Raw genomic sequence first — 27,827 nt, forward strand, 5'->3', positions numbered from 1 at the left:
GCTGATGGTGTGGATGGCCAGAGAAGATGTTGCTGCCCCATCCCTGGAAGTATTCAAAGCCAGGCTGGATGGGGCTTTGACCAGTGTGGTCTAGTAGAAGGTGTTCCTGCCCCATGGCAGGAGGGTTGAAACTAAATGACCTTTAAAGTCACTCTAACCATTCTATGATCCCATGAAATACCAAGTCATACTTATACAGAACTACCAGACAAACAGCCTCCTTCTGAATGTTCTCTTGCACTTGGGTTTTAAGATTTTGCTTAACATCAGAGCTGCCTTGGCTTGGCCCTAGGCTCCCTTCACTTCAGCAGGTGGGGTCCTGCCATGCCTGCAGCACAAGGAAGGAAGAAATGAACTATTAGTTCATACAGAGAAACACATAATGGATGTCTTCAAGAGGTAGAAAAGATTTCTTTTCAGCCCAGGAATGATTTTTATCTTGTAGGAGCATGGGGATGAGCAGTGCACAGGCAGATTGATTAAAACGTAAAAGGGCAGGACTAAGAGGGTGGTCTGACCCTGCTCAGTCACTGTAAGGAAGCCAGGCAGTGCTCCAGATGTAGGCTGGGGATTCACAGACCACTAGTTACTCTGCCATCATGGATCCCTAAGTGTGCCTTATATGCACAATAACTTGTTCCTGCCCAAAGCTAATGTACTGAGAGACAATATAAAGAAATGAACATGGAGTAAATTCCCTGATGAATTAGGAACTAATTATATAATTACAATAATTTCAGCAGCAGTAATTCCTTTCTCATTAAGCACTTATTCTTAGCTACTTTATAACAAAATCCAACTGTACTCAGCTCTTAGAGAAGATGGACTATCTTTTTGCAGAACAAGACATAATGCTGACATGTCCACATCTAAGACAGCTGGTAAATTATTCCTTCATTTCCAAGTTTAGTGAACACAACTGTGTACTGTCTCTGAAAACTAAGACTTTGTGCAATCACTTATTTTCTATTTGCTTCTTAGCATAAATGGGTATAAATGTTTCATGAACCATAAATGTTTCAAGAAAAAGATAAATGTTGAGCAATTACATATGTAATCTTCCTCCATTTTAATGTGATATCTACTTGCATTAAGGGCAGAAGAATCACTTGAAACATTATGCATGTGCATAAAGTGGTATGGTACCCAGTTTTGCTCCCTGTCCTTTCAAAAACATTGTAAATATATTGTTTGCTAATTTAATAACATAATTAAAGATAATTCTTATAAGTAGATGTGCATCCAGTTGTCCTAACTTTGGCGTGGGGATGACCATCTGAATCAGTCTGTTAACAGAAGAATTAGCCTTGTTGGGAAATAGCTGAACTGTAATTTCCTTGGATGCTGTATAGAGTACATAACTGGAAGTAATAAAAGAAGATGTTGAATGTAGGGAAGCGTATGTTACACTGCACTCCTCAAAGGTCAGTGGTAAGTAAAATGAACTCAGATCATCACTGTGCTGTTTTGATCTTGTACAGCATAAGAAAATGTCTTGTGAAATGGTTCTAACATACCCCTATTAGCTCTACAACCATCCGCACCTTCCCCTAAACTACTCATGGGTGCAAGAGATGCTTACAAAGGAGCCAGGCAAGGGCAGGTACCCCAAACACAGGCACAAGGAGATGCTGTGGGCTCTACTCCCAAAAAGTGGAAGATGAAAAACACCTTGTCAAGTGCAGAATGGGTAATGCGGTACTTCAGTGGCAGTCCACGTACCCCAACACTGCCTATCCCCACTTAGCCAATACACCGTTGCTACTCTTCCACTGTTACCTTATGCAACTCATTACTCACAGAGTGACTCACTGAGCCAGTTCTGCTTTTCAATGCGCTTAACTGACCTGTTGTTGGAGATTCCTCCTAGTTATCAAGACATCTAAACTAATACCTGCTTTGATGTGGACAAGGGAAGGAAATACAATACATTCATAGACTTGATACCTGTCAAAGTAGTGAAAAAAAAACAAAAGAGTATTTAGCTAATTGATATTAGTAAGGGGCTTTTTTGTTGTTGTTGCTGTTAATTGGAAGCTCATTCAAACGCTTTCTTTACCTCTGGGAAAAAGATTTCCAATAAGAGTTTTAGAAAGCTCAAGCCGATCTTGTTTACTTTAAGAGAAGATAAAAAAAGGAAGGAAAAAAAAAATCAATACAGGACAGAGCAACCTCTCAGGGACATCTTGTTTTACTTCACAGAAAGAACAAGCATATCCCCAGACTGCTGCATTACTCTGAAAGAAGTCAGGCCAATTTTTATAAGCTTTTCCTTTCTTTGGTACATATGCTCTGAAGGAGCAAGACATCTTGAACTTTGGGGTTTAGTGAGTGTTCAGCTTTAAAGTCATCTAATTATGCAGTAAAATCCTTTGGGAGTCACTAGACTACTGAATTTTCAGTGTATATATATCCATATGCAGCAATGTGAATGTGACGAGAGAATCTAAATTACCATTTATCATGTTATTAAAATAACTCCAGCAAAGTTACCTTTTCTATTAAGAATAATGTCTGGTATGATTAAAAAATACCCAAATAAAATGTCATTTACCTGTTCACAATTTCTACTGTCACTTACACTTGCTTTTCTTTGAATTTAGCCACTGAAACTTAGTGAAGGCAGTCTGCTTGCTTAAAGCATGATGTCAGTACACTTGAGTTACACATACAGGTCTTGAGAATCTCATAATTCTAAATTATTCCACTATGACTTTTGATAATTATAGAAGTATTTTTACTTGTGCAAAGTTATGAAGAACACACCTTTCTTTTGCAAACAAAGTAAGAAAATACCAACTGTGCTTGAGATGACACTGTCCTTCCAATCTTAGCAATAAAGTGTTCAGAAAAAAAAGAATATTGCTGACAGATGGGATAGTTCTAAGTAACACTAAAAAAGGTTAAACAAAACCAGAAACCTTGCAAGAGAAGGTAGAAGATGCAAAACAGTTAAGGAAGAGATCTCAGATCACTCAGGATTTATTATGATGTAGGATTCATTACTTTCACAGATGCAATGTTTGATAGCCTGAATTCCAAGATTCAGCAATTTTACTGGAAAGAATTTATAATAAGCTGTGGGAACTGCTGGATTTGCTGCAATTAAACATAGGCATGGGAAAAGATATTATGCTACGTGGTGAAAGGGAGTTCGAGGTATTGTGATAATCAAGGTCTTGCTGATATTATGCTTAAAATTAACATTTTTTTTTTGTGGAGCCTCTAGCGAATGGAAGGCATTTGAGGAAATAAAAGAAGCAATCTTGTTTGCTCTCTGGAGAGGTGCGCGCCTCTGGGATTTTGTCCCTAAAAAAAGTATTTGTGAGCTGCCCATCATAACCCATAACTCAATTTGTTTATTATTATTTCTTAATGTAAAGCAGCATAAGTTTCTCTTTTTCCCAGAACATTTTTGCTAAGGGAAGATTAAAACACCTCTTGAGATCTGAACACTTGCTGTTAATGTTTTAAAGCAAAGCTAGTGGCAGCTGCTGATCACTCAAACTACTGACATTTTACCTGACATATTAACTTAGAGCATTCCTTACAGGAATACAAAACACAATTTTCTTCTAACACCAGTTTAATCCTATCTTTTTTTTTTTTTTCATTTTTTTTAATTAAGTGATAGAAGACAAAAAATAAAGATATGACTTAGCATGGATCTGCTGTCACTCTCCTATCTCAGATGCAATAGTTGGATTATACCTGCTGTCTGAAAACACAGCAAAACATGAGTCACTTTATAACATGCTAGTAATCCCATGCTAACTTTCAAAATACTGTGCAAGAACAGTAGCAGCAGGGAACAGAGGATGGCACAGCTTTTCGAACCCGCTAACAAAAAGAAGAGTATGATTACGCTAAGGTCTCTAAAGACTATGTATCCTGGTGGGACAACATAATGAGAAAACTGTGATTGGCCGAAGACTTCCAAGATGGGGAAGAACAATAGGAGAACTCTAGTTTTCATGTGTGCATGCAATAGCCCCTTCTGATCAACAAATGTCTGATTAGCTGAAATGACAACAAGCTGTGTGCCCCCCAGATGGTAATTGTGACTGAAGTTTAATGAACCAACAGTGAACCAAAAACAAGAACAGGGGAAACAACAAAAACATAACATAAAAACATAGGAAGAAAAATCAAATTAAGAGTAGTTGCATGTCATGATGAGTAGGAAATTAGATTAATTGTGGTTGTGTAAAGGTTAAGGAGTGAGACTTCTCTTCCCACACTTGAAGGAAAAAAAAGAAAATGAAAAGATTTTTCCAGGTCAGGGTTTGTTTACAGTTATTAGGGTAAAGGTCTAGGGCTTATGGGAAAAATGTGTCTCCAAGGGGATAGCTTCCCCCTTTTTTTGGAGCAGTTCAGTATGGCCTGCCATGGCTGCCTCCATGACAACTCCAGAGATGAAACAGCTCTGGGAACAGACATGCCAGAGGGGAAAGCATGCCACTGTCCCTGATCTGCTCTGTGTCTTCATTAACATCAGAAAACTACAAAACTTTTCATGCACACACAAGATACACTCAAGCTTTTGGTGACCGACTTTCAGTCTCATGATCTATGCTGCCATCACAAATAGAGGTTCACGCACTTTGCGGCTACATCGATGCAGCCAGTTAGTTTCTCAGCAGAGATTTCCAGGGTGGATACACCCTCCCCAATATACATACTAAGTTTACAGTCACTTATGTCAAGGGAGGTCAGCTGGCTGCTGCAAGGGGGAGAGAAAAGCACTGAAAAAGGGCTTGGAAACCTGGATCCTCTTTTCCTAAGGAAACTGAAAAAATTAACAACTTTGTAAGCATAATTATTACTGACTCAACCTCTTACTCCTCCTCAGAATTCCCTTTTACACTCAGGTCCAAATTAAAATGGGACTTTATAGATGCATATACAGAGACAGTGAAGTATAAAGCACAAACTCCTTCCATCTCAGAGCGATGCATTTTTTGGCTCTGCTGTTTTTCCCTACAGGAGGACAGATAGCCAGCCCTGCACAGAGGTTGCTCATTGCCATGGCAGCTGCACCCTGGAACAATCGAGTGTCCCAAGCTGACAACCCTCAGGAACCTCTGTGACCTCAAATGAAGTTTCCGAATACCATGACCAAAATGAGAAGTGCTACAGGTCACAAGGGAAATACTCCTAAACACATTAAGCTTACTTATGAATACTCTGTGACCCCAGGGATTCCTTGTCATACAAACCCATGCAGTGCTGCTGGGAGCTCACATTGCTCCCAAAGCAAATTCACAAAGGCAGAGCCTCTGTGTTTGTGGTAATACTAAGCTGTAACACCTCATCTGGTTAATACAAATCAAATATTCCCCCTTCTTCTCCCAGAATGCAGTCAAGAGAAGGAAAAGCAGTCAAAACTGCACATATTCCTTCCTCATGAGCTCTATGGCACGTCATGCATGCACACAGCTAGAACATCTCCCAGAGGGAGTGAAGGGAGAGTGCTGGCTGTGGCATTCCCAGAGAGCTCAGAAAAATTCATCCCATTATTACCCAGTAACTGGTTTTGTTCTCAGGCCCAGGGCTGACTCATGCATCTCAGCCTAAGCTGTATGAACCACACAAGTCTGTGGCATTTACCTACAAGCAGCCTTCAGCAAGAGTGCACGGGCACATTAATAAGATCTGTCAGGAAGATTCTGCAAGCCTTTAGGCATCTGTAGGCCTGAAAAAGCTGACGCTACTGATAATTAGGTAAAACCAACCCTGATGATGAAAACTCAACTGAACCTTGATAACTCAACTTGCCAACTAAATTGTGTCCTTGTGTGGTATTTTATGTAACAAGGCAGGTTTACCTTTATTTCCCAGCACTCAAATAGCCAAAGGCAGATGTGCAGTGCTTGAAGTTCCATTGACAATGCAGTTTGCTCTTTTAAAGTTTTGATTGTCTTCGTTTTCACACAGAGGAGAATGGAAAGGTCCTGGTAGCACTGGCAACAAGCTCTTAGCACACAGTAATTTTTATATGTAAGTAAAATACGAACGGGTTTCCTTAAAAAAACCCTACTGTTAATTTTTCATAGCAGGTGACTGGATGCTGTGAGAATGACTGTTGATGTTAACCAGCAGCTCATGGGGGAAAAACAAAATCAAGTATACTTTTATGTTAAACCACAGTAAGTCAGTTTGACAGGATGCAGATTAAAGAACGCAATTCCTCAGGTTTGGCAGAATTAGCCAAGGAAAAATCCCTAGATGCTGCACATGGCAATTTATTTTGCTATGCAAGGGAAGCCTCAGAAAAGGCTGAGTTTGTCCAATGTGAGAATCGGAGAATTACCTGTGGCTGTGATAAACACATGCTAATTATCCACATCAGCTTTTGGAACCACGTGACACGGTCACTTGAAGAATTATGAAGTAGTTTCCAGATGAGATCTTTTTTCTTTTCTTTCTTGCGTACATTCTACTTCATGGGAAAATACAGCGTGCAAACTGCAAGGGGAAGTCAAGCAACAGACTATAGGAAAAGAACAGGTATAAAGAGCCTGAGCAAAAGGCAGCCAGCAGTACAAAGGAGAATGAAGCATCAGTACATACATGATCATCCTAACAGGACACAAAGCCACACGATATGCTCACTGTGCTTGCTCAGTGTACTTCCAAAAAGTCACTGTCCCTACCAGAGTTATTTTCCTCTTTGGTAAGAAATTTCCCCAGTAGTGAATATTTCCATTTACTCACTCATGACTGGAAAACTTAACTGAATCTGCAGGTTCATTGTTGAAACTTGCTCTGAGTATGTCTTCAAGGAATCAATTTGCTGACAGGGTAAAGCATCCAGCCACTACAGCTGGTTACCCTGCTGGGTCCCGAAAGCTCTGAAAAGCTCTCAGAACTGGGGCCTTGACACTGAGGAGCAGAGAACACTGTGAGCCTGGACTCTTCTTTTTTGTACGGGTACTACACATCTCCCTTTCGAACTCCAGTTGTACACTGGAGCAGAGGCCTTGTGCTGACTGTGCTTCAGACTACATTCCTCAGCTCCCAGACCATTCTATTTGTTTTTCATCAGAAGCAACAGCCTAAAGCAATGGAAACAGTGGGAAGTAGCTGCAGTGTGTGAAAACACCACTTACAGTACTTCAGTATTCAGGCCTCTCAGACAATATAAATTCCTCCCATATGGATGCCTGTTGCTAGCTAGCCCCAGCTGGGACACAGCACATACCCAGAAGGATCCCTGGAAGCACTGACGCTGGAAACTCTCTCTTACATAGGAAGAGAAAGTCAGAATAGGTGGGAGAAATGTGCTGAGCTGCTGCAATGCTGTGGGATTTAGGCTGCCTTACACTGAAGGGAGCAAAATAAACATCTAGTAATCACACTGGTGGAAAAAAAAAAGGTGTGCATCTCCTTTGCATTATCTCTGTGATGTGAGACTTTTATTCAACTTCGTATGCAAACAAAAGCCTGCTGTAAAAGCAGTCAACAATACACTAATGTATTGAGATGTATTCTGTCTCTTCTGTACAGAGATGTATTTCTGTCTCTCTCTTCCCTTCCCTGTACCCTCCTCAATCATGTAGCTGCAGACAGCAGCATGGGGTTCCCTTTACTGTCTCAAGACTAAAAAGAGCCACCCCCCTCAGCTTCTCCCTCTTCTGTCACTGCCCCAGCCACTCCCTTAAGAATTTAGTACATCAGGGTCTTCCTTGTGCTGGGCAGCCCAGACTAGACCACACATCCTTCTCTCACCCTGCTGCTAACACAGCCTGGACTACAATTAGCCTCCCTTGCCCAAAATTGTCCAGCTAATGCCTGCTGAGCTGCTTTTCCCTATGTCCATCAGATCTCTTTCCAGGGGGCCAGAATTCCTCGACATAAATCTGACCTTATGTTTCTCCGTTGCAAGAAGAGTTTGGGAAATAAATCTGGAGTTTGTGTAAAATCCCTAACTCTCAGGGCACACAGAAAAGGAAGCAGCCTGTATGATGTTACATTTTGTTAGCTTTCTGTTGTCAGGATGCTAGTAGGACACGGTCTGGAAAAGGAGAGATGGATTTGTTCATGCAGACAATGCTCACCAATTCAAGTGAGAAATGTAGAGCTCCACAGAAGCTCCAACAGAACAAGTGATGCCTGTGTGGACTTCAAACTGTGCTCACCCAGCCAGCACCAGCTAGGCTGGTTGTACACTCACACTAGGAAGCACAAGTCTTTAGGAGATTTTATGTTGTGCAATATTGAATAAATATTGTAAAAGCTAAAATGACTAGTTGAAATCCCTTGGCACCAAAGGAAATGCAAGGATTTCCGTCTCAACTCTGGTACAGTTCCTCTGAGCAGGCTTGAGTAGACACCAGCACTGCCTCAAGTGGTATCAATCCACTTTCAAAAAGCAGAAGGAAAACATCCACATGCACTGCTCACTAAGGAATTAATGTAAAATATTTCAAGGAGTTTGTCTCATGTGAACAATGTTGTAACAGATAACCCACATCTCTGCTGCTTCTTGTTGTATTATGCCCAGTTATTTCCCAATTCCTCAAAATGCTATGCATTTTTTAAATTCATTCTGTCACTTGAAAACAGCACTTCGGCTTTTCACCTTCAACTGCATATAAAAGCAGAGGATGCCATAGTGCTCAAATCAAGCTACAAATAACTTCAAACTGTATTTTCTTAAGCATAAGTGCAATCCCCATAAAGAGACAATAGGCAGCACCTTCAAAGATAACTGCTTACACAAAAGGACAGACAAACTTACACTACATTGGATTACTAGCTGCTCAGAGAAACAGAGAACTTTTGCTTGAGGTTCTGGTGAAACTGTAACCTTATACAGGTACATTAAGATACAGAACCCACAAAAATGCCAGCAAGAACCACATCTAAAGAACATGAGAGTACCGATACCATCACGTTCCAAGGGTACACACAGGCAACAGCTTAGCAGTGCTTCAGGTTTTCCTGCTTCTTTCGCATGCAGTGAAAGTGCATGCTGATTTTGCGACCTCTCCACAGAGCAGGCTCATTGAATTGCATCTCTTCACGCCACCTGGTGCAAGCCAGGCATAACAAGCATGCTGTACACCCAGATAATTTTAAGTTTGCAAAATTAATGTAAATGTGTGTCAGCACTGCTTCCAGGCCTTTTCCATAGCCTTCACAAACTGTTCAAATACAGGGGGGATGATCAGTCTCAGAGCACTGGCATCTTCTAGCTGTTAGGCAGCCCCAGATTGCTAGTATTTGGCCATCTTGAATAGCAAAGGAAAGAGTGGTCAAAAATGAGGAGGTGGGGGAGGTGGAGGAGGAAGAGGAGGAGGAGAAATTAATGACGAATTACAAAAGTAGTCTGTAATTTTAAAGCACAAAGTACCTTCCCATTTAACTTCAATAAGCACAGACACCAAGAATCACTTTTTGCTGTTCAAGCCGTGACACAAAGCTCTAGTGTCAATACCAAGAGTCTAAATCTTCTTGGTAGCATGCTCCTGGACTGTGCATGTGAAGCATTAAAAAAAAAAAAGCAACCATAAATAACTGTACTTTATTGAATGGCATGGAAGCAAAGTGCTGGAAAAAATGAAGACACTGTAGCTTATAGCCAGCTCTTCAGCAAATCCACTCTGCCAGAGACCAAGGCTGTACTGTGCGTCCTGTCAAGGCAGGCAAAACACAGAATCATGGTCCCTTGCCAGTATCTCAAAAAGGTCCCACATGCAAAACTGACATTATCATGCACATCAGAGCAATCCACCCACCCCAGCCCGCTACTGACTTGTGCTGCTGGATTGCAATAGCCAAGTAGCAAAACATCAACAGGCTGCTGACTACTGCTGGCTGGGGCGTAAAGCTTCTCTGGGCAGCTGCATACCCAAGGGTGTGCTGTTCTTTGACATTCCTTGCAAAACAGTTTGTCCATTCTCTGGTCATGCGTAAATGGGCATTTTCCCATGCAAATTTTTCATAAACAACAGATGGACACTCTTTTTCTTAAATATTCATCCAGGAAATGCAGACAAACAGCACCTCTTGGGTTTCAGTGGGCAAAGTAACAGATGATGCATAGACAGAAGAACAGTGTCAAATTCTTGTCCTTCTTCACTGAAAGCACCAACAGAACAAGCGTATTGGCATTAATAAAGTATTTTTTAGAAGCCCTCAGTCTTTCAAAGAAATGCAGTACGTCATTCTCTTTCTGATGACTTTGACCTTCGAAAAATGTACGTTAGTGAAATATTTCATGTTTATTCTCAATCTCAGCATTTTCACTAAAAACCTTATTAGAAAGAATCCATAAAAGTCAGTGAGGCATTCAGAAGTACGCATGGACTGGACTCATGAGTTACAGTACACAGCAAACTGTGATATTTTAATAATCTTTAAACATTCCAGTGCATGCATATTTTGATGTCTTTAGAAATGCCTGTGAACAACTACTGTCCTCACACTACAGGAAATATGAACTGTGAGCACAAATCGGAAGACATAACACTATCAGCACAGATGGACAATTTTATCTCTTTGTCTACTCTAAGTTCAAGCTCACAAGTCATTAACTGCCAATCTCTTCAGACAGTAAATGCACAGCTGATACTCTGGACACTTTTTAATAGCCTAAAAGAGCAACCATTTCTCTAAACAGGAACTAAGAGGATTCTGGCTTAACATTTATTTTCCAAGCTTCCTGGCTTCACTGTTTTCTTGAACAGAACACATTCAACTAATTGAAATAGCAGACCCACGACAATACTGTGTCACCAATACTGAGAATTTTTAAGTGATTTGTTTCAGACACTGATGTTTCAAGAATAAAATAAAAATTGTATTTTTAACATGTTTATTACATTTTTTTGGAAGGAGAAAGCAAATAATTTTGCACACACTGTTTTATAGGTAATTCAATCTCCCATCTTGGCTTGTTCTGTGTTGACAGAGTTCTCCAGGAAGCTACAAATTACATTACCTCCCAGGTTTTAGGTCCCAGGGCTTCAATTACAAGAGTGGACTTTTTCTGGCTTTTGCAACTAACTAGCTTCTTCTGGAACAAAGTGCCCATTCCATGCTGGCTCTCCTCAAACAGATTTTTTCCACCAGATTTATTAACTCTATTCTAGTTGTCCTTCAGTCTCCAAGTGGTGGCTGGAGTGTGTGTCTGCTCAGGCACATGTTTCTGCAGGAGTAACAGGCACACAACCTGGTGGGAGAGCATACACGCTTCACACGTATCAAAGACTTAAGCACACAAATACCACATCCATGCATCCTGTAACAGACCAATAAAAAACCTAAGTGTAAAGATCAATACCCTAAATACTTCCAAGAACGCATCTTGTGTCTGGGACAGGGATTTCAGTCTCCTGTGCTGTATGCAGTCTAATATCTAAGCTGTCCTATCAGTTTAAAATGGCATTAAGGGACAAGGGCACACGGTCACTCTATCTTCCGAGACTAATGTTATACAAAGTAGGCAACACTTCTTCACATTTCTACTTATTTAACACAGAATTCTTCCAAGACTGCCACTCCCATCCCCAAACTAAATCAAGCTCACTCTTTCTATCTAGTTCTAAATCTCAGCCTGTCTAAAGCTCCCAAGGAATATAATCATCTAGATCTTAGCTGAATACATTAAAATTAAAATTAATATACACATACATATAGTGTCTGCAACACAAAATCGCCGTTTAAAGCAGGTTACCACAAAGAATTACTTTGAGAAGGGCCAGGGATACTAGGGTAGGATTTGTGACTGTGTAGCTTCCCCAACACAAACATGCATACAGTTTTGGAGGGTTCCCACATTCTATACATAAAGCCATATCTTCCTCTCAATGAATAATAATCTCTCGCTCTCTGCATGCTGGCAAAGACAAAAGTGAACATATCCAAGTTATTTTCCACGAGAAGCGTGTTTTATAATGCTCCCCCCTCCTGAGGCTTTGTAACTAAATCCTGCCCAACTACCAGTCATCCACATCAGGCTCAGTCACACCCTTTGCAGGGCAAGGCCCAACTGTGATGGAAATTAAAGGTCATGCTGCACCCAAGAGCCCAAACTTTCTTACTCTCTGCAGAAACCTGCTGCATCTCAGAATCCCAGCCTTAAAAACTGCCTGCCCAGACAGTTTTGGCCTCCATAAAGGGCTTCATTAAACCACTGCTCAATCATATACTTGGCTATTTGGAGAGGGACATTTTATAAGGCTTTAAGGTGAAAGAGAGGAGATTTAACTAGATATTAGGAAAAAATTATTCACTATGAGAGTGGTGAGGCACTGGAACAGGTTGTCCAGAGAAGTTGTGGCTGCCTCATCCTTGGCAATGTTCAAGGCCAGGTTGGACAGGGCTTTGAGTAACCTGGTCTAGTGAAAGATGTCCCTGCCCGTAGCAGAGGGCTTGGAACTGTATGATCTTTTAGGTCTCTTTCACCCCAAATCATTCTATGAATCTACAATTCTATGATTCTATTTACAACAGTGCCTTAAATCAGTAGAGGGAAGGGGAAGAGGCAGTGAGTAAGTGGCTCTGAAGAGTATTTCTTTTAATAGACCTCTGATAAATGTTTTTAGCTCTTTTATAATAAATCCCTTTATAAGTAGATCTGGAAGTACAACACTTAGCAGACTGGAAAATCCTAGCTTACATTGTGATTTATTCTCTTCCGCACCTTATGGCAAATCCTTTATTGTTCAAGGGTACTTAATGCCCTAACTAATGCTAGGGCTTCACCACACATGGCACCACACATGTACGCAAATCTTAAGGACGTCTGTGTAGTGCTCACATTCTAAGATCTTAGGGCAGACTGTAAGCTTAACATGCAGCTATGCAGAATGAAAGCACTGTGTCAGAAAGGAAGGGCTTGCTGCATGCAGGCTAGAAGCAAGGGAAATACTTACAGATCAGATCATTTAATTCCATGCTTACAACCAGCTTAGCTGGCCACTGCATATACCACTGCTATAAGACAACTAATAAGTATGACTCAGAGCCAGAAAAAGTGCTTTAATTCACCAATTTATCCCTGCCTGGTAACACCCTCTGACCTTTGTATTCAATAGAACTGAGTTCTTAAGCACTAATACAAAAGGCACAGCTCTCTTCTCCAAAGGTGGGCACAGAACAACCTCCCTGCCAAGACTACACTGGGAACTCACACATTCTGGGTCCACCTGTTTCTTCATGTGTGACAAATACCACATGGCTCTGACAGGTATTTCAGTGTTTTTGATACCAAAATTCATGCAGTGCATAATAGTCTATGAAATAATCTCTAAAACTGAACTTACATCCATACACAAATCTTACTGGCCTCAAAGGAACAATTCCAGACTTACAGAAAGGCAGCTGCAAGGCGTGTACCTTATTTTCTTTGAAACACAAGTTTGAATCTTTCACTGAATAGAAAAAACATGGTGTGATAAAAATCCCTCAGAATTTTTAGTCCTTAAAAGAAAAATGTATTAATAAATCCAATTATTAAAAAATTCATATTATCTTAATAACGCAACATAAACTGGGATTACCTATCCTGCATAAAATCTTTTGTACTATTCTGCTTTTACTTCATTAATGAAAAATTGAAGGACTAAGCCACAGATGCTTGTTTTACTTGTGTGACTGCAATATTAGTCACGCAAAAGTCTGAGTTTCTGACTGTATCCTGAAATTACTACCTGTAGGTATATCAGATATCACAGTTATGACTGCCAATATCCCATGAACGCAACTTGGCTCACAGTTATCAGACAATGAAGTTCATAAGGAATTAAATTCCCAGCTAGTGCTGCTAGTTGAATTTTCTCTTTTATTTACTTTCTGAGTTAATGTAAAACCTTCACGTAGCCTCCAAAAGTTTCGGCTTTGGGGAAATACAAGTGTCCGCCCGGTACCACAGTTTGCAAATATGGACTTTCTCTCCTAGAAATCAGTATATCTTTTCATAAACCTGAACTTCTTTAAGAAAACCTTCTGTATTAAAGCTTTCATTTGTCAAGAACTATATGTCTTAGGAGGGATCAAGTTAACATTTATGTGGCATTGAAAACAAATACTAGATCTTTAGGCTACATTCTTACTTCCAGAAATAAAATGCTCGTTTGTATCTGTCTCCTAGGGAGAAATAACAAGCAGACACTGTTGAAAGGATCTAAAAATCAGATAACGACCCCAACAATAATTATGCTACATAGACTATATTGTAGGTGGAGGGGTTTTAGCTGCTGTCATACAGTTTTTGCAGGTCTGAATAACCAGGCTAATAATTATTTAGAAGGTCATGGCATTTCCTACAGTGCAGTAAGTGAACAGCCATCAAGGTCAGACTGGAAACCCGCTCTTTGACATAGCTTGTTGGTATGTGCTTTGCATTTGAATTCACTGTTATTAGCCACAACAAAAATATATTAGCTTGTGCTTTGCTTGTGTGCTATTTCTGAAGCAAACAGCCCTACTTAAATTTGGCTAATTCAACAAAATGTCCATTGGGGTTCTTTCTGCCTAACTTCTTCCATCAGATTTTAAGACCATGACAGTTCCACAACATGAAATGACCAATAGGCAGCTTGAAGCAGCATTGCTGGGAGCTTGTCCCACAGCTCAGTGGTACACTAGGAAACAATGACAGCAATCACCATGCACAGGTACTCCTGCATGTTTTTGTTATGCTTTGTGCTTTTCGGTGCCAAAGTTGAGCAGAATTACATCCAGTTTCATGCTCCAAAACATACCAGAAAACACACATGAAGCAGAATCAGCACTGTTCCCCTGTTTAGAAAAACTAGGTGCTTTCTAACGATTGGAAGTAAAACTAGAACAAGTTTTACTTTCTGGTTTTAGAATTCCCTTTCATCCACCATTCTCTTATCTCATTTTTGAGGCTTAAAATGAATAAATTATGCTCCCACAGCTGCCAAGCATGTTTTAACCCTCAAGATAGAGGTGTCACACTTAAATCACAACCACTGTAAGCCATAATTCACTATAAGCATCACACATTTTACACCACCACCAAGAAAGCAATGACATGGTCCAAGCACTTGGAAGAGTATCAACACATGCGGAAAGAGAAGGAAAAAAAAAGGAGACAAAGAACACAGAGAGGGCAGAGCCTTAGCAGCAGCAACTTGCAAGTGAAATAAAAATTTTTCTCACATTTATCTGGCCAATACTACTTCACTCCAGCAAACATCCACTCCTGAAGGAGAAATGTATTTGGCTTTTGCTTCCTAAGAGCTTGTACAATCTGAAACGGGACATGAGCTCCCAACACAGCTGCAGGAAAGCAACTCAGCATAAGAAAGCACCAGTGTTTGGCCAACACAAGTCAGCTAAGGGGAGCTGGACAGCCTCCAGTTTTCCTCACCTGCTGCTGATGAAGCACTATGGTTGCAAGCAATGTCAACTGCAAATGTCAACACCTTGGCATCTGCAGTAACTCTGCTTCTCACCTCTGGTTAATACCACTGAAACAGTGAGCAACTCAAACCATGGCCTACTCTGGTTTATGGTATCAGCAATGGTTATCTTACTACGAGGTAAAAAGGTCTAAAGCTGTCAATACTGTCTCCAGTAGTGCTTCACCAACTGCGTAAACTGTCCTTTGTGGGCATCTGTCCCTTTCACTGCTTTGCACATTCAAGGTGCTTCAGCAGGGAAAGTCTGAAAATGCAAATAGATCCACAAAGGCTGCACAAGTGAGTAGCTGCTTGACAGTTTTAGTGACAGCACAAAGGCACTTTAAACAAGATGTATAGCAATCAAACAACTGCAGGAGAAGAGCTGAGCACCCCACAGCCGCCAGTGGTGATGGTTCAGCTGTATAGATGTGCCCACACAAAAAAAAAAAAACCAAAAAAAACACATCAGAGCAAGGGCAAGAAGGTCCAAGGCAAGTGACTGGTCCAGGGCCACTATCCCTGGTAGCAGGGGACACTGACAGAGTGGAACCAAAATGTAGCACCAAGCTCCTGATGGGTCTCAGCGAGAATGAGGCCTTCCTGCTTGTGGAACTAGAGAGATAACCAGTTTATGGACCTCCAGTTTTGTCCATTTAATTTCAAATAGCAGTCATTTAAAGGCCAAAATGTATGTTTCCAGAATCAACACTTCACCAGCTAAGCAGTGGCTCCAGCATTCCTGAGATTCATGCACCTACTAAAGATTTCTTTACCAAAATCTTGAGCAATGTTGTTTCCCAGGCAGTGAAGATCAGGAAGAAGGAAGATCTTGAAGCCTTCCCTCTACGGGCTAGATCTTATTTGCTAGGACACGTCCTCGGTTGAAATAACGTCTTCTTCACTTGATCCCTATAGAAAGCAGCTTCTGAAGATGAGCAAGATCTTAGCTAGAAAGTACTGGGAACAGCTGTTTATTTTAGTGCTATTTGAAGTCATTGAGTAACTACGCCACTAAATCATCTGGGGGGAAGAGAAGAAAAAGAGTCAGCTCAGAGTGAGAAGTATTTGTACATGAATGCCCTCTTCCTTTTTCTTCTGCTTCCTGCCATTGAAAGAACATAAAGTTCATCTTTGGCTGAGCCTCATGGGACATACCAATATGTTTTCATAATGTGAGACATGGCAAAGATGCTGGCTGGTTACATACAGGACAGAACAAGCATATCAATATTTTCATATTAACTCCCCTGAAAAATTTCAGCAGCATCAAGGGAAAACCTGCATTCCTCCCTCACCATCCCCCAAACCTCAAAAAACAAATACAACCAAACCCAGAATATTGTCAAAATTTGGGTAGAGGCAAAAAAGGTAAAGAATAGATACCTGCTGTCTTTGAAGTGGCACTTCTGTAACTGATAAAGTTTTATAAAGATGAAACTACATTTGATTCTTCATTTTAAAATATGTCACTCTTCTAATAAGAAGCATGTAAAAAAATATTTTAGGGGAAAAAAAAACCTTTGTATGCAATAAAAATCTTGCACTATATACAACACTGAATTGGTAGGTATGTATATATATAAATATAGGCAAAAGAGCTTCCCAGGAGGATGCCTCTGTAGAAGATGGGGGCAGGAGTGAAAAAGTTCTAATTCTGCACTGTTGGCTTAAGTTTCTGAAAACCATCACCATGGATTTTATCAATACTAGGCATAAATTCAGACCTCACAAAGGAGAAAGCTGTTTGGTTTTAAACATATCATGTATGCAAATAAACAATACCAAGTATACACACACACCCCCTGCATTTAAGCACACATACCCCTCTGCTGAGTATAAACATACCCCACAGATGCTTTCATTATTAAAATTGGGTTGCTTATCACCAAAGTCGGACCTGATCTTTGCAAACATGGTTCTAAGTCAATTTAAGAGAATCAGTTCCTAAGCACGAAAAGTGAAATTTTAGATACTGTTCTTATATAAAGCTCAATGCATTTCAGAGGTAAGTCAACCTCACAGTTGTTCGGTTGTTGGTTTTTTTTAATGTAAGAAATTATAGGTAAGGAGCACTTTAGAGAGGACATGGCTGTTGACTTTCTTCCCATCCTTTTCATGTATTTCTATAATGCAATAAGATCAAGAAAGAACAGCAGACTAATTTTCACTGTTATTGCTTGATTTTCTACTTGAGAACATACCTTCAGAGCTGTGGTATATCTTATAAGCCTTTTGGATGCAACCTAGAACAGACTTCCTGACCACATACAGTTATTCAAGTCCTCCCAATGAATCTACACCACCACCCCCCCCCCCCCCAACATTCAAATGGGGATATGGAAGACAGAGAATGTTTAAACATAGCTATTTCAGCTAAATTCAAATTTGGTACTTACCAGTTTTCAGCCTAAAATCCCCTTTTCCTTTTCAATTTATTATGGTATTTTCCATAATATCCTGTCATAATTGGGCTGCAATCTTGTTTATATTGAAGTCACTGGGAATTTTGCCACCAAGATCAGAAGACAAATGTAATGCTGCAAAGTTCTAAGTGGCAGTATGCCAAACAGAGGTCATTAAATGTTTCCGATAGAACCAAAAATAGGAAAAAAACATTCTAAAATTTTTACAGTATTTGGGAGCTTGCTTCTTGCAAATCATTACTGGAATTAGTGAGCCACTCACAAGTAGGATCAACACACAAGCATTTGACTAGATTATGTCCCCTTTGCATTAATGAAATGGTACCTTTTAGTTATAACATTGCAGGCCATATACTCTCACAAGGTGTTAAGGCAGGGAAACTTCTTTGTGACAAGATTCTGATTTGTTACAAGTTTCTGTTCCTTTCTAGGGCAATTTTATTTCAACAATAACATGCAGAAGCTTTGCTGTACTGATAAAAACGTAGATCCATCTCCCTGAGAAGTCTGTTTTGCCAAACATTTTGATATATTTGAAAGATGAGGTGTAGCATCACAGACCAACACAGCTGCAGCTTCTCAGATCATAAACACTGACTTTCCAAAACAAGCCCCTGTCTGTCCACTGTGATGGAACAACACATAAAGACGAGTGGTTCAAAGACCAGAAAGGTGTCACAACACAGTCCTCACGGTCATTCAAGTTATATTCCTATCCCTCTACAGCCTGAAACTGGAGGCAACCAGGAAATTTCAAGTCAAGCTCACCTTTTATTCTGAATGCACACATTTCTTTATCCCAGGCAGTACAGTGCACACTTTGTTTTGAAACACACAGTATTATTTACATTGCAAATACATCAGAGGATGAGAAGACAGCTCCAGCTGACACTGGGGCTGGACCTGGCATTCACAGGCTGCAATCTGATCCCAGTGCCTTGGAGTCCCTGCTGAACCAGCATTCCCCCTCCAGCACTACTACCCACTGCTTATTTTTAATTACTCTTTAGCAGTATGTTTGAAGTAGGCTCCAATCCCATCTATCCTGCTGAACACAGGACCAAGTACTGACCATCAGCATGCACAGCTTCTCCCAACCAGCCTGTGTCTGCGCTCATGGAGCTGCACACTCTCCTCTGAGACTATGTATCCGGAGGGAAATTCTCACACTTTGCATTTCTGCTTTGGATTCTCTGATACAAATTGAGCTTCTCTTTGCAATGAGGTCAGTGAGAGACGGGCCCAACTACCTCATTCTCCAAATTTCCTGAAAAAGCATTATTAACCTGAACATTAAAACCAGAAAACAACAAAACCAAAACCTACAACTAGTCCCCTGCAAAACATTTGCAAAATATTATTAACCTCAGCTTAAGAATGATGGTTCTTTTCCTTACACCACAGGTGAAATACTAGTTAGCATAGTATCTGGAACATTTTACCCTAACCACTGAGTATTTAAACATTTAATAGCAGAATGGGAAAAGAACAAAAACCAAAACCAACTTCCTAGTTGCCCAAAGGCCATTTGGGGCCAGACTTCCAAGTATTCCCAGAGTTACACAGAGATTAAGGTCAAGTTCCACAACAGACACTTAACATTCAGCAACCTTCAGTAACTGTGTGGGTACACTTCACTTTGAAGAGTGAATCATCCCTCTTCAAACTAAGCTAGTTTTGAAATACATTAATACAGGCTGGAAGATTTCATTCTTATTTATTATTAACGATGTAATACACAGGTATTCAAGAAGCCTTTTCTGAAATAGCTGCATGTGTTACACACATCTTAGGTAATAAATCTATAGTCACATAGTACAATCAGTCACATAAATGCTGTAACCACAGTGTACAGCATCTCTCTTAAGCATGCATGCTTCTGAGCAAAATATGAAGTCTAGCTTTTTTCCAGGGTTAAAGGGAAGATTAGGGCTATGGGTTATAAGCAGTGTTTCAGGACTGAGAGTAGGTATTTCTAATCCAGTCAAAAAAAACATTTCAAAGTTACCCTTTACCCTTTTAAAAGCCTGAAGATGATTGCTGTGCCCCTTGCTGACACCACTGCATCTTGGTTTGCTAGCCCACACCATGCCTGCTCACTGAAGCAAGCAGGACACTGCCAGCTCCAAAATCAAGATGTGCTAGTGTTGAGCAGAGGACCAGAAGCCTTGAGAATTTAGCATTTGTCACAGACCTTTCTTCTGAAGATAGTTAGCAGAACGGACGCTCTGCCATGGCTGGGAGCTGAGAAACCCTATCTCCAGGATCTCCCGGAGAGACATAGATGTAAGTAATCCTACAAGACACAGATGTGGAAAGTAATGCAAAACTCTGTTTTGGCACAGCAACTCGTGCAGCATGAGCCAGTGTTGGTTTCATTCCCACTGCTAGTCATTAGCCTAAGCTCTTATGGAAATAATGAAGCAGTACTTATGTTACAGTTTGGAAGCCTCCACGCTGTTCTGCACTCTTCCTCAAAGTAGAGACAGGCAGGAGTAGTGCACATTGAGGCTGAGAGCATTTTCACGAAACAACCTGGTGAGCAGCAACACAAACAGGACAACCCCCTTGAGAAAGACACTGCTTGTCAGAACATGCCGCAATGAAAGAAAATCTGAAATATATCATACTTCAGGTTAACTTTTCTAACACCACAGCTTTAAAGCTCATTTTCAGTTATGTGAGACCCTTCAACGACATGAGTGGACTGTTTCCTAGAGAGGAGATATAGCCTAATCAGTTTTAGAAACAACAGTTACTTTTCAGAGAGATGCAAGGGATGATTGTGATTTACGAAAGTACAATGTAAAGACCATACCTAATTTTCTGGTTTACTACTGTTCACAATACAACAGGACAGTTCAGCCTATAAATACATGTGCACAAACATAGAAAAATAATTTGAATTAATTTAGTGGGTTTACAGCATTTATATGCATGATTTTCAAGAATCTACTTTAATACCACCTAATTCTATAATTTCTTCTATATTTTCTGATTCTTTTATTTATATTACATTAACTACTTCCATCTGCTATATGGCTGAATTACTGGCACCTTCCACAGAGGTCGGCTTTATATATATATAAATATAAATATATTATATAAATAAATAATAATAAATATAAATAAATATATATTTTTATATATTTATATTTATTTATATATATTTATTTATATATATTTATATTTATATTTAAATAAATATATATATATATTATTTGCAGAGAGATTTATATGCCTGTCAGGAGAGAAATAAAACCAACCATTCTTAAGTATACATTCACCTGCTGCCTGTCATAACTTGTCAGCTTTGAGATTATACTAGTGGGAAATTCTGTTAAGCACTCATTGCTTTTACTTTCTTGCCAGTTTTGCTTCCAGGACCTGATACAACATCTAAGGATGCCCATGAAAAAGCCTCCATCTGTTCAGGCTCCTTCATACTCAATGGAGACTTTTTAATGGGATGATTCACTTTGGTAGGTAAACCACTGGAAGAGCCAAGACATACTAAGTTTTTTTTTTTTTACACAGCTGATAATACATGGGATCAATCCCTTTTTTCTTTCCAGCACACAGCATCATGGTTCTATTTTGGCTAACAAAAGACATGCTTCTCTGCCTCTGTCAGCTTGGCATTACTCACAAATCAGACAATAAATCAATATCAAAATTACAGTCAGCATTCTGCGTTAGTTCTCCAAGCTCCACGACTTAATCATTTCAGCTTACTAAATTTAACATATAGCTGGAGTTTCCCTACTGGCTTCCCGAAAAGACAGTCATTGCTCATGTTTAATTTCTGGACATAAAATAGTCACACAGGAAAAAATGACAATAATACAGTCAAGAATAGGGCTCTGCTGAGAAACATGCAGTGAGGAGCTGCCAGATGGGTTAAAACTGAATTCCTCAACTTGAAAGTCAAAGCTTGGCTCAGTTCTTCCAAACCAACATGCACACAACCATGCAACTTCACGTAATTTGGTAGGAAGTTAACTACATTGGTGGCATAAGTTTAAATTGAATTACACTGAGGCCAAATTTTCTCCTTATAATGAAGAAAACACAGGATGACTTCAATTCACTTAGACACTGTATATAAGTCTAACCACACAACTTTCAACTTTGAGGAAGAGCATCTGTATCTGAATGAGGTAGATTAAGTTGAGTAGGAAAAATATGCACTGTAACTACGCACACCAGCAAATACAACTGAGGTGACCGAGTATATGGTAACAGAATACCATGTTCTTTGCTCATGTGAGACATTTAATTAACTAAATAACTAGATTATGCAATCCAGAAACAAAACCAGAGCAGGAAAATAACTTTGAAAGGATCCAGAAGACATCTCAACAGATCCAACCACTTATCTTCAGCCCACTAAAAATTACTGCTGTGAAAAATACACAGAAATCCAACCTCTTCTTCAAAACATCATCTCAATGCACAGTCCAAACAAAATAGCAAATTTTATTAAGGCTATCATACTAATTTTCCCAAAATACTTTTTTTTTTTTTCCAAGCAAAGAACTGTACTCTTCAAAAAATGCCACCTATAAGGCAAAAGATCTTCTCTTACATGCCAAAGCTGGTAACAGGCACAAAAAGTGCAAATTTCCAGATGGAGATGAATAGGGAGTAAAACACAGCTGTGACTGTGTGTGAGAGTACCTACTCACCATACCCACCACACACTAAGTCACTCCATGAGCTCTGGTGCATATGCCTACACCGATGTTGGGAGCATGATCAACATAGGCTAAGGCTTAGAGCATCCCATGAAAACTTGAAAAGTCTGGCTTGCTTAACAACAACGGCTGACGCAGGTGTGCAATAGCCTGCAGGTAAAAAGCACTTTAGCAGGGTGAGGGCACAAGGAGCATTAATGTGCCTTTGCTGGGCATGGGTAGCTTTCCAACCTTACTCAGGGAGGGCTGCCTTAAAACTCCACACGCCTGCTGTGGCCACCAAAACAGGAGGCTGCAGAGGGCAGCACTGCCATACACTTGGCTTGCATTAGCCAGTACAGTACACCACAGGCAGTAACAATGAAACATTAACTTTATTAACCTTATAGTTGCACGGCTCATAAAATTGCCTTGATATTAAGGTCTCCCTGAAAGCTAATGGACTCTTAAGGGTATCAGACTTTGCACATGCTGACACTATAACTGGCCCTGGCAATGAAAGTTCTGCCATGTACACCCACTGCAAGAGACTTTCAGGAGCAAGATAGTTTTGCGAGGCTGCATGAAGTCTTTGGTCAGTAAGAACAGGGTGGTTTGCAAAGGGTAACGGGGACACGGAGTGACAAGAACAGGAGAGGCACTGCCAGCTCTCAGAGACCATAGCTAGCTCCAAGGCAGGAAGATGTAGGAGAGAGGAAGTAAAGGCTCATCAGGGATGAAAAGGGCATTGCAATTCTTTCCCTCAGCTGGACAAAGAGAGAGCTAGAAAAAGCCACCAAGTACAGGAACAGCCAAGGGCCTGGCTACAGTATCACTGCTTGCTGCCACAGGATACAAAATCTGAAGTAAATTGGAAGCAGCAGCAAACAAGTGGTGCTCTCGGCTAATTGCCTGGCACTGTATCAGGGCAGAGTTCAGCTTGTTTACAAGGTCTTTACGTTTGAAAGGTCTCTATTTACTACTTCATCACCCACCTCAGCAGGAGGAGTAAATGGATTTGGAGAAGCTGATCTGTATTTAGAGTGAGTTTAAGCATAGACGAATTACTCAGTATGCCTGTTTATTAGCAGAAATTAGGAGACGGATTATTTGTCATACTGCAGAACAAAATATCACTGTGGAGCACAGTCAGAGGTCAGGTACCACTGCCTCAGACGCACAAAAATCCAGCTTAGATTTAAACCTCATTTTGTTTAAGAGCTGGCCAAGATTCATCACGTAAGTACATAAATTAGCAAAGTGAGCACTAAAAGAACTGCCACACACTCCACATAACACTGATCTCACCATCAATTCACAGAAAGCAATTTTCACATTACTGATAGAGAGAACATGAATTAGACTGAGCAGCAGGGCTGTACAAGGCCTTGATTATATTTCTTTGCAGCAAGTCATGCCACTGAAGGAGGAAAGGGTAAGATAAAGAGCTAAGCACAGCATTTAATCTTTACTTATTCTCTTCAGAAACAGAAGCAGGTTAAGTACAACAGACCTCCAAGGATGTACTCAGCTACATCAAGGCTGAAATTGTCAAAATTATTTGGTAGAGATTTTAGTTGGGCTCTGAACTGCATGCATTACTTGTTTCAGAAAATAACAATGTTAATATTGAATCAATAATCAAAAAACCATCAAGGAATAAGGATGGTGAGCAATTAAAATGGGTTTTAAGTTCAAATCCATGTAACTCGGTAACATCAGACTTGTCTTGATTTCACATATAGAACAAGAAGCACAAAACACCTTTGGAAAAACATTATGCATTACTGCCTATTTCAGACACAGGGACTCAACCAATGGCTAACACTGAAGGGGCATCACATGTGCCATCTGGCACTAGTAATTACTAATGGGCATCTCTGCATGACATCTCTGCATTAGATTCACAGTAATTGTATCTATTGAGTAACAGTGTCATCAGTCAGACATTTAATTAATATGGAATAAAAGCACTATTAAATCTTTCCCCCAGCTTTTGCTGGCACAGGGCAACTTACAAACATGACTGAATCTTCAGGGCATTTCTAGGGGACCACTGTCTATTTATTTTAAATAACATATTGATACATAGCTTATGCTGTTAAAACAGAAGAGGAATTAAAAGCAAGCTGATGCATAAAAAACACATCTGCAGATCTAGCAGTACATAATGGTACTCCAAAAACATAAACCTCAGTTATCCCAGCTCCAGTGTCAACACTCTCTGCTAAACATAACCTAAATTGTGGATTTATCACTGGGGTGTGTAGGAGTCCCAAGAGAACAAAAGCACTTTAAGGTGGAAAACGACTTTCACTTTTTTCTTCTCTCATCATTTGCATATATGGACAACACTATACCTGAAACACCACAAATCAACACATACATTTAGACCTACTATAGCATCTCTAAGAAAGGCCACTTCTCTGCAAATCTATGTGGCTTTAAAAAGACTGACATGTAAAAAGCCTTTGGGGATTCTTTAAATAGATTTTAGTGCACTAAAGTCTAACAAAGCAATTACAGCATTTTAAATAAAGGCTGGTTAGGTATTACAAAAATTCACAAAGATTAATAATATGGAACTACAATAAATGGATTTGCAATCATTTATGGCAAAACACTGCTCTTCAATCCACATGGATCTCCTCTAGAGACAGAAAGAACAAGCCTCTGGAGGGGCATGTTTGACCATGGGCCCAGCTTCCACCATAATGATAACTTGCAAAAGTAGCATCTCAGGCTCTCCTGTGTCTGTGCTGCTGATCTCTTGCCATCTTCCTGGCAGAACTACTGTGTGCTATAACTGTGTGTGGTGCACTGTTTTACAAGTCCACAACACATTGCTATTCTTAATGAAAGCCGAATTCTACAAAACACTCCTCAATGCCTTCTTTTAATCGTACACACACATACAAAAAAATATATATATATATAAAAGTTTACACTTCAGTAATCATACAAAATACTGTGTTTGGCAAGTAATCCATTTCTTGCACTGTAGTTGCCCATCTAAGTTTGTTACTAGTTTTAAGCTACACTCACACCCTAGTAATATTTCATAAACTATAAAGTAATCATGCATATATTTCCAGAAAAGCAAAATTAGTTATCTGGAATGTGCCAAAACATATTCTTAATGATTTCCATTCCCTATAATTTCTGTATCGAGGGCAGCAGTGGTAGAAGGAGACACAGCAAGGACTCACTTTATCTAACACTTGTAGCAAATCACCACCTGCAGTGTATCTGGCCATGCATGTCAAAAAGGAAAATAGGTATCCAAGAAACAGAATGAGAAAAATTTGGGAACAGCTAAAAATGGCAATGGTTTCAAATATCCATCACTGCCAAAGTTATGACCCTTCTATCGGCATCATCCAAAACAGAACAGATGGAAGCTAAACGTGCTTTTATTCATCACAGGCGTGTCACATACAACCGGCTGCTCTCCCTGCCTGGATTCTCTTACACCATTTCGGAAGTGCTCCTCTGCAATACTGCAGATGGACAGACAGCATGCACATGCATGCATGCCTTGCATGAACAAGTGTTATACTATGACTATTCTTATGCCTTTACCATAGCTTAAGTTGACTCTCTAGTGACAAGGAAATAACGAGGTCTTGACCCAAATTATTTCATGTTCCCCTGATACGAACACTCCCCTTTATATATCTTTTTGGTAGCCCACTGTTTAATTCCATTATTTATTCTCCTTAGCTCCAACCATTATTGCCTCTCATACCTTAATGATAGTATTACAGATCTACTGTTTGTCTTGCCTGCTGCTAAAAGCATGCTCTCCCACCTCTGTGCTATTTTATTGCCATAGCTGAGATGCTAGTATTTTGTTCTCTGAGCAAAGGTGTACCAGGCACTTCAGGCAGTTTATCTGAAGTTTCTCCTGAAGCCCCTGCTCTCTTCTTCTCTGTCCCTAGAAAGTGAGGTCTACACTTAGAGGTAACAGTAAGCCGCAATACAAACTGAAAGGCATAAAGCTGCAGGTGTCCTGTGCTTCTTAAGGAAACCAGCCCCTAGTACAGCTAATCTTGTTTGGGGATGCTTATCCAAGCTCAGCGAGGTCTCCACTGAGCCAGCTCATTCTCTCATCAGCCTGTGTAAACCCCCTGTTATTACCCCTCTAACATTACTAAGAACTTTAACAGTGTTATTGTCCTTGACAGGCACGTTATTCCACCACAGCCTGGGAGCCCCTTGCTAGACCCACTTACCCTGGTGAAGTATGCCCTTTCACCACACAGAAGCATGCGGCATCCAAGGCACCCCTGACCCTCTCCCCCAGCATTCGCATCACTGCAACATGCAAGGCAGAGACACAGTTGCTGTTTTACCATCACATCCCTCCCACTCCCGTCCCTTGCAAAAGACAGCAGCCCAGCAGGCATGCTGCCAGCTCATTCCACTAAGGCTGAGGACAATGATGCCCTCTTGTGCTCTCACGGCCAAGTCATGCCAAATGGTAGCAGATGGCGTCTTTCCCCCAGACCCCATAGCTGCAACACTACTGTTGGCAAGCCGCAAAGATCACCCTTTCCTGGGTGTTTTCCTTCTCCCTCCTCCATATTGGCATGCAGCAAACTGGCTGACAAGGCTGTCACATTTTCCGTAGTTGCCCTGAAAGAAGCCCTTTGCAGAGAGGATCCCCCTGCCAGCCTTGGCTGCACACAGCCATGCGTAGACAAAAGGGCAGGCTGCCCCCAGACATGGAACTGTTGACATGGAGCTGTTGGAGCAAATCCAGAGGAGGCCACAAGGATGATCAGGGGACTGGAGCACCTCCCGTATGAAGACAGGCTGAGAAAGTTGGGGCTGTTCAGCCTGGAGAAGAGAAGGCTGCGTGGAGACCTCATAGCAGCCTTCCAGTGTCTGAAGGGCACCTGCAAAGTTGCTTGAGAGGGACTCTTCATCAGGGATTGCAGCGACAGGACAAGGGGGAATGGGTTCAAACTTAAACAGGCGAAGTTCAGGTTAGATATAAAGGAAGAAGTTCTTTACTGTGAGGATGGTGAGGCATCGGAACAGGTTTCCCAAAGAAGCCAATGTTCCATCCCTGGCAGTGTTCAAGGCTAGGCTGGACGGGGCCTTGGGCGACATAGTCTAGTGTGAGGCATCCCTGCCCATGGCAGGGGGTTGGAACCAGATGACCTTAAGGCCCTTTTCACAACCCTAACTTTTCGTTGATTCTGTGATTTGTGTGCCCCCTGAAATGCACACCATGGAGCCAGATTTGCAACTTGTTTCAACCCAGAGCAGCAGCCCTTCTGCCACAGAGGAGACTGTTTGGTCTGCAGCAGAAGTCAACAGAACAACATCAAGCACTA

At 40.7% G+C, this 27,827-nt stretch overlaps 1 protein-coding gene across 5 annotated transcripts in view; it reads right to left on the reverse strand.

Moving 5' to 3' along the window:
- Positions 1-27,827, reverse strand: part of ARHGAP24 (Rho GTPase activating protein 24) — a 218,446-nt gene that overhangs the window by 90,606 nt on the left and 100,013 nt on the right. The window lies entirely within an intron of this gene.

The sequence above is a fragment of the Lathamus discolor genome, chromosome 1 (genome assembly GCF_037157495.1).
Source record: "Lathamus discolor isolate bLatDis1 chromosome 1, bLatDis1.hap1, whole genome shotgun sequence".
Lineage (NCBI taxonomy): Eukaryota > Metazoa > Chordata > Aves > Psittaciformes > Psittacidae > Lathamus > Lathamus discolor.